Below are 10226 nucleotides of genomic sequence, written 5' to 3'. Positions count from 1 at the left end.
ATGCGACAGTGAACAAGACACGTGTGGTACCTGCACTTAACGAGGCTTGCGTTATCCTAAGAGAGGATACAAGCAGATCAAATAATTATAGATTACAGATTGTGATGGGTGGTATGAAGGCAATAAATAAATAAACTACTATAAATGCAACTGAGTTCCTAAAGATTTGAGCCAGGTAATCTTCTGGATTCCTTCCAATATAATGATAGAGACTCATTCATTCCTTCATTCATTCGGCAGACATTTACCGAATAGCTACTATGTACAAGGCAGTAGGGATACCAAGTAAACAGTTCCACCGCTTAAGGACCCTGGGGTCTTGTGAGAGATAATAAGGTGCACACGTAGATGGTGATCCCATGTGGTAAGTACTGCAAGGGTTATGCACAAGGAGCAGGGAGCCTGGTGCCCACAAGAGTGACAACACTGCCCAGGGCATCACTGAAGGCTTCAAGGAGGTGCCATTGGAGCTGTGTTTTCAAGGATAAGGAAGGGGACCGACAATCTGCATAAGAATCTTTCTAAAAGGTCAGCATCTGAGATGCCAGGACTTGTTAAGGAGAAGGAAGGAACAGAGACAAAAGTGAAATGTAAGTTTAATGAGTTAATGGAGCCTGATGAATGAATGCTCTCCGAATTCTGGCTCCTGTATCACAGCATTAAAATGCAGTGGGCCGAGAACAAAAGCTCATTTCACATTTAAATCTTCTCAAGAGGAACTCCAGTACGGCAGGTTCATCACAGCTCTGTTGCTTTCAGGACAGCGTCCCCGTGATTTCCTGCCACCGGCCTTTTGTTCCAGACCCAGTGGCCCCCTCACTACTCCACCACTTGTCCAAGCTCCTGAAGTCAGTGCTATTCAGGGCGCCTTTCTCCCACATCTCCCCAAATTCGACCCTTCCATCAGGCCCCACTGCTTCCCTGAAACCTTTGGACCACTCCAGCCTGTGGGGGTTTCTCCCTTCGGGGACTCTGCAGGAAAGAGACCATTTGTCACCGTCTTCAATTGGCACCGAAATGTCTCTTAGAGATCTGCATGGGCTCTCAAATAGACTGGGACCTTGGCAAGCAAGTCACCTAACCTCCCTGCGCCTCACGTTGCTCATCTGCAAAACGGGGGAAATGAAACGACCCAGGTTGGTGTGAGGATTGGTTGAGTCTATTTATGGGAAGCACTTGGACCACCACTGCCTGGCTCAGAGAAGCAGGCTAGGCCTGTCTGCTCTGATTATTGCAAGCCCTTCGTAGACTGGAGGTACACCCTCCCATCCTTTTGAGACACCAGTATTGTTCATTCCCTAACTATTTAATGACTACATAAATAAAATGTGTTTGATTCTTACTCTCTCTTAACACCAGACCAATAAATTTAGTTCCGATTTTCGGAAAGAAATGAGTGTGGGGCTGAACTGTGTTCTGGGGACTTTTCTTTTCTCCAAGTCCTCGCTCTTTGGGTGTGTGTTCAAAGTAACAGTTGGATGTGGCTTATTTAAGTCACAATCCAATCCATAAGCCTGATGCTTCAGCAATTATATTTTCCAGATTGAGAGAGGTGCAAAACTTGGGCCACAGTTAATTAGAAGGCAAAGAATGCCTTTTTTTTTTTTTGTCTGTAGCACATGGACACTTCATTATGGTAATAGGAAGAGAGAAGCATCTTTTCCCTCTGTCCTTTCTTTGTTTCTCCAATGTATTCCTTTTTGTACTAAATGTAATTTCTGACCATTTCTGTCTCTTAAGTTTATTTATTTTTGAGAGAGAGAAGGAGAGAGAGCATGAGTGGGGAAGGGGCAGAGAGAGAGGGAGAGAGAGAATCCTTAGCAGGCTCCATGCCATCAGCACAGACCCTGATGCAGGGCTTGAACTCACAAACCATGAGATCATGACCTGAGCTGAAATTAAGAGTCACACACTTAACCGACTGAGCCACTCAGGTGCCCCTGTGGCCATTTCTATGTTCTCCTTTGACCTCCTCTTCTTTTTACTGTGTCTCTTTCCTTCCCTCTATTTCTTCATGGCATCAAGCTAAGAAGGACGTGGGTCCACCTTCTTCTTTATTTTCCTCAGTCCCTCCTTCCAGTTCTAATCTTGGATACGAGCAGAGACGCTAATAAGCCAATAAGTCCTGAAAGCTCTCCAACACCACAGATACCTTCCAGGCTACACAGTCTAGCATCCTACTTCTTTGGCTCACTCTAGGACACCACCATGACAACCACATATGTCACCTGATGAGCCAGGTAGGGGACACAGAAGATTATTCTTTTTTCCATTAGCATTCTAGCAATGGCACATTTATCAAACTGGTCTTTTGCTTTGGAAATCAGAACACAAAGCAGAGAGGAAGCAACAGAGGGCAGCTAAGCTTCGAGGGTGTCCTAAAAGAAGGATTGGGGCACAAGATCTTACCAACCTCTGGGTCCCTGTCCCCAAGTTCCCATCCAGCTTCTGAGCTGGTGATCTCTTGCCTTGGGCAGTCCACTGTCAAACACAGGCTGTTGAAAGACCCTTTNTATATATTCCCCTATTCCCACACACTGTGGCTTCTTTTCTTGAATTTGTTACCTCAGTTACCACCATGACACCCTGTGGCTTGGGTGAAAACCCTCAGAGTCATTCAACTCCCTTCTCCTCTCTTACACATCACTAGGCACTATGTCTTCTTTACCCTAAACAACCCTCCATGTCATCCTTTCTCCAGCCTTAGCCCATGGCCCTCCTATGAACTGCTGTTAAGGCCTCTTAGCATATGTCCTTGCCCCAGACTCTCACTGACAATCCACTGAAGAGATCACTCTACAATCCCAGGGACACATCCTGCCTTTTCACACTTCTCTTCCTTTCCATTGGCTGTTCCCTCTGCCTAGAACACCTGTTCCCTTGTCCAATCAGCAAATTCTTGTGTCTTGCAAGAAGGCATGGAGGGTCTTTTCAAATGCCACCTTTTCCTGGGCCCTCACCCCAGTAAGAATTAGTCACTCCCTTCTCTGTGCTTTCATTAATAGTTAGTATGTATGATTCTTTGTTTTACAAATATCTGCTTTGTCTGTCTCCACAGCTTCTTGGAGGCAAGAATTATCTTTTATGTTTGTACTACCTTCCTCCTAGTTAATAAATGTTTGTTGAAGGAAAGGATTAAATTTCACAAAACTTCACCAAATATCTGCTTTATGCAGACACGTTATTCTAAACACAGTGGGAAACCCAAAGCCTCTATTATCAAAAAGCAAACAATCTACTCTAAAATAAGCCCATGGAAGTGACCTTACCAGCGCCTCTGGAGTTCCGAATTTTATATCGCTGCATGTTCTCTTCCCTATCACCAGGTGGCAGTAGTGTGCCGTGGTCATGTGGTCTAAGCTATGAAGTTCCAAAACTTCAAAAAGGTGGCTCTGCTTGGTCCTGGTTGCTAGATGAATAGCAAGAAAGCCACAGGGGGAATGGGACTGAGTCTGGGTTCCATGCACGGCTGGGCTTGCAAGGGCTTGCTCTTGAGAGCTGCCCGCAGCTGAACCTTTCATGCCGTGCTGCATTCAGACATGATGCTCTCTCTCACCCATATCCAAAGCAGGAAGGCTGAGAGGTCTCTTGGTTGGGACCGGGTCTACACCTTAGGCCTTCACCTTAGACCTACTTCCACTGTGCAATTCCCTTTTGCTCCTTGTAGTGGTGAGTTCCTAACCAGCTGTACAATGACAGGGTTCTTACTGATGGCTTTTGTCTATTTTAACTCAGTGGCTATGGCAAGTAGGAGGTCTTAGGTGACCTCTGATGGGGCAGTCAATAAAGAGCTATGAGCTGATCCCAAACTGCATTGCATGTGAAAATGAATAAAAACTGAGGGAGCAGCGATATAGCAAGGGAGGGTAACTCTTTCAACAATTCTGGCTCTGAAGCGCATAGTTAAGAAAACACCGGAGAGGGAGAAAAGATCAGTGAAATGTCCGCTATCATGCCACCTCTCACCCACCACCCCTCCTGGTGTCAGCTCAGGATGGGAGAGAGTCACCAGCGCCTGTAGGCTGAGGGCGTGAACAGGAAGGGAGACTGAAGCACAAGAGGCAGAGAGGTTCACAGCCAGATTAGCCCTCAGCAAAAAGCAGGAGGGAAGGAGGACAAGAACGCGGGTGGGGAATCAGCCTCTGAAGAATCAAAGAGTCAAACCCTTCTTCTTGGAGGCAAGAAATGAATTTGGGCTTTGCCGGTTTAGTTTGATGGTAGAAGAGACAGAGATCCGAGGAAGTTATGTCTTCTCTCTGAGGGGTGAAATAAGAGACCAGGTTGCCACTCCATCCCGGCAAAGACTGAGAATAAGGGTGATTCAGCAGGCTTGTAAAGGCGGTAAGGACTAGAAGAAGGAGATAAGGTGCTGTGAAGAATGGAAGAGGAAGCTGATGAGGAATACATTTTAAAACTGTGGTTAAGAACAGAATTCAGAAATCTGTAGTAAGGCAATTAGTGGGGCAGCAGAACTCAGAAGTCCAAGCTCCACTATTCTGCTTAGTTGATCTGGGTTTGGGGGTTGGTTGGAGAGGAGGCGCAGAAGTAAAAGACATGACCTAATGAAGAGTACTGGTGAGGATGTGGTTAAGATGGTTAAGCATGATGTCCAGACTGGGTAGGAAAGGAGCTGACAACAAGAACGGCCGGGAAAATCAGGAGTGAGTAAGCAATAGTATCTCTTAAAGACACAGGGGGCTCAAGGGAGTGAGGACATTGGAAAGATAAAAGTGGGATTATGGAGACCTTCTGGGAATCCGGATCTCCAAAGCCATATTTCTGTCGGGGATGGCTGCTGACATGGAGAGAATCAAGCTCATCAGAATAGAAGAGGTTAGACGGATGACTAAATATCAGTCAGACATTCAGACCCTCTACTCTCCCAAGACCGTGGCATGCATTAGGCTGGGCAGGAAGCTGGTGTGCCAGTGGCAGAATTTTCTATAGCTGGAGGGGAATGACCTGGAGGCTCTAGATGACGGAGGTAGGATGGCAGAGGATGAAGAAGTATAAATGCGATGCTGTGAGATTTAGAGTAAGAGGGACTTTTGAAGGGTATCTTAGAAAGCTGATTTGGACGTGGCAGTGGGAAATAAGTAGAAAAATGTTCCAGGACAGGGAGGGCAGAGAGGTGTAGAGAGGGGAAGGCAAAATTGAATGGAGAGGGAAGCACTGGGGGGACCAGGTAAACAAAACTTATACCTTGGGGGAGTTGTGGGAGGGACCCAGTTAGCTTCAGAATTCCGAAGATAGGGTAGTCATACAGGCTATGGCCATGCCTGGAATGCAGCTAGTGCTGGATAAGTATATTTTTAATAAATTGATTTTTTTAAAAGTAGGCTTTACACCCAAAGTGGAGCTTGAACTTAAGACCCTGAGATCAAGAGTCACATGCTTGGGGTGCCTGGGTGGCTCAGCATCAGACTTTTGATTTCAGCTCAGGTCATGATCTCCTGATTGTCAGCACTGAGCTTGGAGCCTGCTTGGGATTCTCTCTCTCTCTCTCTCTCTCTCTGTCTCTCTCTTAAAATAAATAAATAAACTTAAAAAAAAAAAGAGTCACATGCTCTATGAACAAAGTCTGCCAGGACCCCAATTTGATGTTTTTTGCTTTTAGAATTTTTAAAAATTTTATTGCTTATATTGCTCTTCCAGAGCTTAGTCTCAAAACCTACTGGCTCACTGGTGGACAGCTTTTCCTCATGAAAGATTATGAATAGATTATTCAGAGTGATTCAAGTTTCCATTATTGTCTATCTACTTTCTTTTTCTAGAAATCCCCTTCCATGAAAGCTTCTGAGTATAATTCTATGAGTTACAGAAACAAAGACATTTCTGGATTCTAGTTCTAAATTAATAGAATAAGAGTAACAATACTAATTTTCATTTGTGTAAATCACTTTGAGGTTTACAGATTATTACCTCAGTTACCCATTTATTTCTCTAAACCCTGGGGCAAGGGCAAAATGGGTATTACTATTTTCAGTTTTGTACACCAAAAATAGTTTCAACTGGTCCTGTGATGCTGAGACCACTCGTCTTCGAATGGCCTAAACATGGGAAAGCCGGACTAGAACCCTTGCATTTCAAGTCTGTATTATGAGCTCTTGAGGTAGTTGTTTCCTAAACTTTGATTTGAACTTGTTCAAAGTGCAGGTGCAATAGGTCTGGGGTGGGATTTTGGAGTCTGCTTTTGAGGCAAACATCTCATGCTTGTGTTTCAATGACCATACTCAGAAAAACACTAATCTAGAAACTCTTTTTTTCCCTTCTCTCTTAAAGGGGGGGAAAAAAAAAGGCTGATCTCACCTCTTACCAATCAAAGGAATTTTTCCCCCCTTGGATAAGAAGGGCCCCCAGCTCTTCTTTTCTGTGACTTACCCACACACACTGATAAAGTTAATTATCTGCCCTGGCTAAATGACTTTCCCTAGCAACACCTTAGCAACTAACATCAGCTCTGCCTTAGGCTACAAAACTGGAAAGAGATTTCTTGAAGTCCAGTGTATTTTACAACAGAACAAAACATCTGAACAGGAAATTAAATAGAAAGTAAACTGGATTCATTGCGAAGAGATGAGACACAGACACACGAAAAAGTTCATGACAATCCACCAGAACACAATAGTCAAAATAAGAAACGTTCTCCCCCTAAGTTCTACTAAAGTCCAGAGGAGAGAATGTGCGATCTCATTCCACGGAAGAGAGGAGAATTTAAATGGATCACAGGAGGGGAAGGCGTTCTAGGTGATGGGAAAGCTATTGGCAAAGGTGTCGAGGCAGGACTGAAAGTGGGGGACACAGGGAACCCAGCTGGGCAGCAATGGGAGCTCAGGCTGGGATCTACAACCAGATCATGGAGGGCCTTGAAGGTCACCCGAAGAACTGGGGTGAGGCAAAGAGCACTAGGAGCCTGATAAAGACTTTTTATTCATAGCATATGATGTGCATCGAGAATGTGGTGGTGAGACACAGAGACAGTCCCTTCCCTGACGGAGCTTGGAATCTATTGGAATCTAGTGATGGAATCAGACATCGAATAAATACAAAATGTAAAGATCAAGCATAGAAATGAACATAGAATTAGAAACCTTGAGAGTATTAAGAGAAAAATATTTCAGGTTCCAGGAGAGCATATAAACAGGAATGTATAAATAGGAAATCAGGAAGGACTTCTTTGAGGAAGCAGTTTTGCTCTGAGATCTGAGAGATGCTTAGGGGTTGGCTAGGGAGGGTGGTGATTGGGAGAGACTACAGAGCATTGGATGTCAGGCAAGGAGGAGGGCACAGGCACAAGCTCACAGCACTGAACAGCCCTCGGGGCTGGAGCCCATGACCGAAGGGATGCATGGCCCAGGAGGTAGATTCAGGAGGGCATTGGAGGCCATGTGGAAGATTCTGGTCTTTGTTCCGAGAGCCACAAAAAGCCACCGAAAAAGGATTTTAACCTTGGGATTGACATTCAAATCTGCATTTGCAAAAGGATCCTTCAGGCCTCAGTGCAGATGGCATATTGGAGGGGAACGGGAATGGACATGGGCAGCCCAATTAGGAGGCCGAGATATGGTGACAATTCTGAGTGGTGTGGTGGCAGAGGAGATGGAGAGAAGTGGCCAGATTCAAGAGGTAGTTAGAAGGTGAAACTGGGTGATGGATCGAAACTGTGGGGAGAGAACAGGGGTCTGATGTGACAGCAGAGCTGGGCTGGGGAAGTCTGGCTTGGGTAGTGGCATTGGGGTTTGATGATGGGCTGCCTAGAACCTGCTGTCATAGCCCAGATGATGAGGTCGACACCGTGAAGTGGGAGGAAGCCCATTTTAGTGTCAGCAAGGCCTGTTTTGAGTCTTGTTTCTTTTCTCCTTCCTAGCTGTAGCACCTGGACCGGTGATTGTATAGGCTCCTAATTTGGGAAATGAGGTGGGAGGGTACCTGCAGCTCCTACCTGACATGGTTTTCCTGTCAATGTTTAATAAAAAATTAACTTTTACATCCCTGCCTCTTCCCCTTACTCGTCCACCTCCATGTTGGATTTTAATATGTTGATATAGAAGAAAAGACATTCAAGAGCACATATTTGAGTTACTGGACATATAGTAAGATCTGTAAAGACAGGAGCCACATTTTATTCATCTCGGTATATGCATTCCTGTCCTCTGAGATAAAATCTCACAAAACACTTTTTTAGTTTGTAGTGTATATCACAATCATAATTTGAAAAGATTCTGTAACTATGTATTTAATATTTGCTTTTCCCACTGGATTGTAAGATCCACAAAGACAGGTAATACGTCTGTTTTGTGTCACAGCACTGAGCACATGGAGGGCCTTCAACATGAATGAATGAATGAATGAATGAATGAATGAATGAAATTTTGTTCCCTGTGGTGCCCACTGCTCAGCACAGACTTGGCCTCAAGTCTACCCTAAACAAAAGGATGCTGGATGACTTAGACTGCATCTTGGAATCTAGCAGGAGCTCTGAGCTTGTAATGTGGGAGATAGGTCACTCAGGACACAGATGTGAATCTGAACATCACCTCTATAAGGAGGGCTAGCCAGCTGGATCAAGTGTTGCTGGGGGTCAGGGAAGGTCAGGACTGAGAAGAGAGCATAATTGGCTTCAGCAAGGGAGCACTCTTGGGTGACTTCTGAGAGAGGGTGCCCAGTTCATAATGGCAGTGGGAGTCCCAGGACAAGGACTGAAAAGTAAGTAGGCAGGTGCAGAGGAATGGAGACCTCCAACGCGGATGGCTCCTCTGGGCTGCTTGTTAGTGATGTCAAAGAGGAAAACTTGACGTGGAAAGCAGAGGAGATTGCTTTTTAATTGTAGGCTGTTAAGATATGTTGACTGCCCAGGGAGAGGAGGAGAGGTGGCCGAAACTTCTGAAAGCACCTGCGGAGGAATGCTTGCACACGCTGAGGGAGGCAGCGGGCTTAAGGCATCTTCCAGGTGGTTTGGTCTTCCTTGCTGTGGTACCCAGGACCAGCCCACACCCACCCCTTGAGGAGGAGAGGGGAGGGGCTGAAGGCTAGGCCAGGTGTTTTAAATTTTTTTTAATGCTTGTTTTTGAGAGAGGGAGAGAGACAGAGTGCAAGTGGGGGAGGAGCAGAGAGAGGAAGACACAGAATCTGAAGCAGGCTCCAGGCTCTGAGCTGTCGAGCCCAACACAAGGCTGGAATCCATGAACTGTGAGATCATGACCTGAGCCCAATGCTTGGCTTCACCGACTCAGCCACCTGGGCGCCCCTACCAGGTGTTTTATATGGGTCATTTGATTGGACTCTAGTAGCCCCTAGACGAAGGGTGTATTAGCCTGTAGGCACACACACGCTCCCACCAAGAGCAAGAAACTGGAGGCTGGAGAGACGAGATATCTGGCCAACATCTCACAGTGGGAGAGTGGCATAACTAAGGTTTGATTCGAGTTTGTCTCCAGGGAAACACTGGGAGAGATTCCCACACCTGGGCCTTTTCCTGATGCCTCAGGCTCAGTTCCTCTCTAAAAATTGGTCACTGGGGACTAAAATCTAAGCCAAGAAAACACAGGCTTTTCTTTGAACCATTTGAAACTCTTTCGAGGCCTAGATGAGGACTTTCCTGGGCCTTAGGCACTTCTGTCCTTGGGGTCTCCTTCCTTCATAAAACAACAGTAAACGTTATATTTTATGACTGTGTAGGTGTAAACAGAAATACATTGCTATTATACATAACATTTTATTAGACCTAAATGATTTTTCCTTCTGATTTTAAAGAAAATATTTTCAGGAGTCTCCAAAAATATTACAGGCTGTAGGCACGGTGCCTACTGGGCGCAGTTGGGTGAGTCATTCTGCTCCTTTCTCACCCTCCAGTCTGACCTGTTCCAAAAGAGCAATAGAGTCAGAAAGTCATGGCATCAGACCCCGCCTTAACTGTTCAGCTGCAGGCCTCAGTGTGCTCATCTGTAAAATGAGTGAAAGTAATGTCACGTTTGCAGTGTGCAGGGAGAGTGGAGAAGGTGAGCAGATACCCTAAGCCAACCACCCAGCATACCGGGAGGCACAAAGTAGGTGTGCAACAAAAGTTACTTTGCAGTCTTTCCCTCCGTGGAGGACTCCACTCCGCAGGGTGCGGGTGTAGCTGGGTTGGGGCGGCAGCCTCCTCGGCGGCGGCGGGACAAATCCCGCAGTGTCCCTGTGCCTTATGATTTCTTTGCCAGACCCTGGGAATCCAGCGTCGCAAAATA

This window comes from Crocuta crocuta, unplaced genomic scaffold, assembly GCF_008692635.1.
Source record: "Crocuta crocuta isolate KB4526 unplaced genomic scaffold, BGI_CrCroc_1.0 scaffold233, whole genome shotgun sequence".
Taxonomy (NCBI): domain Eukaryota; kingdom Metazoa; phylum Chordata; class Mammalia; order Carnivora; family Hyaenidae; genus Crocuta; species Crocuta crocuta.
This window is presented reverse-complemented; position numbering follows the sequence as displayed.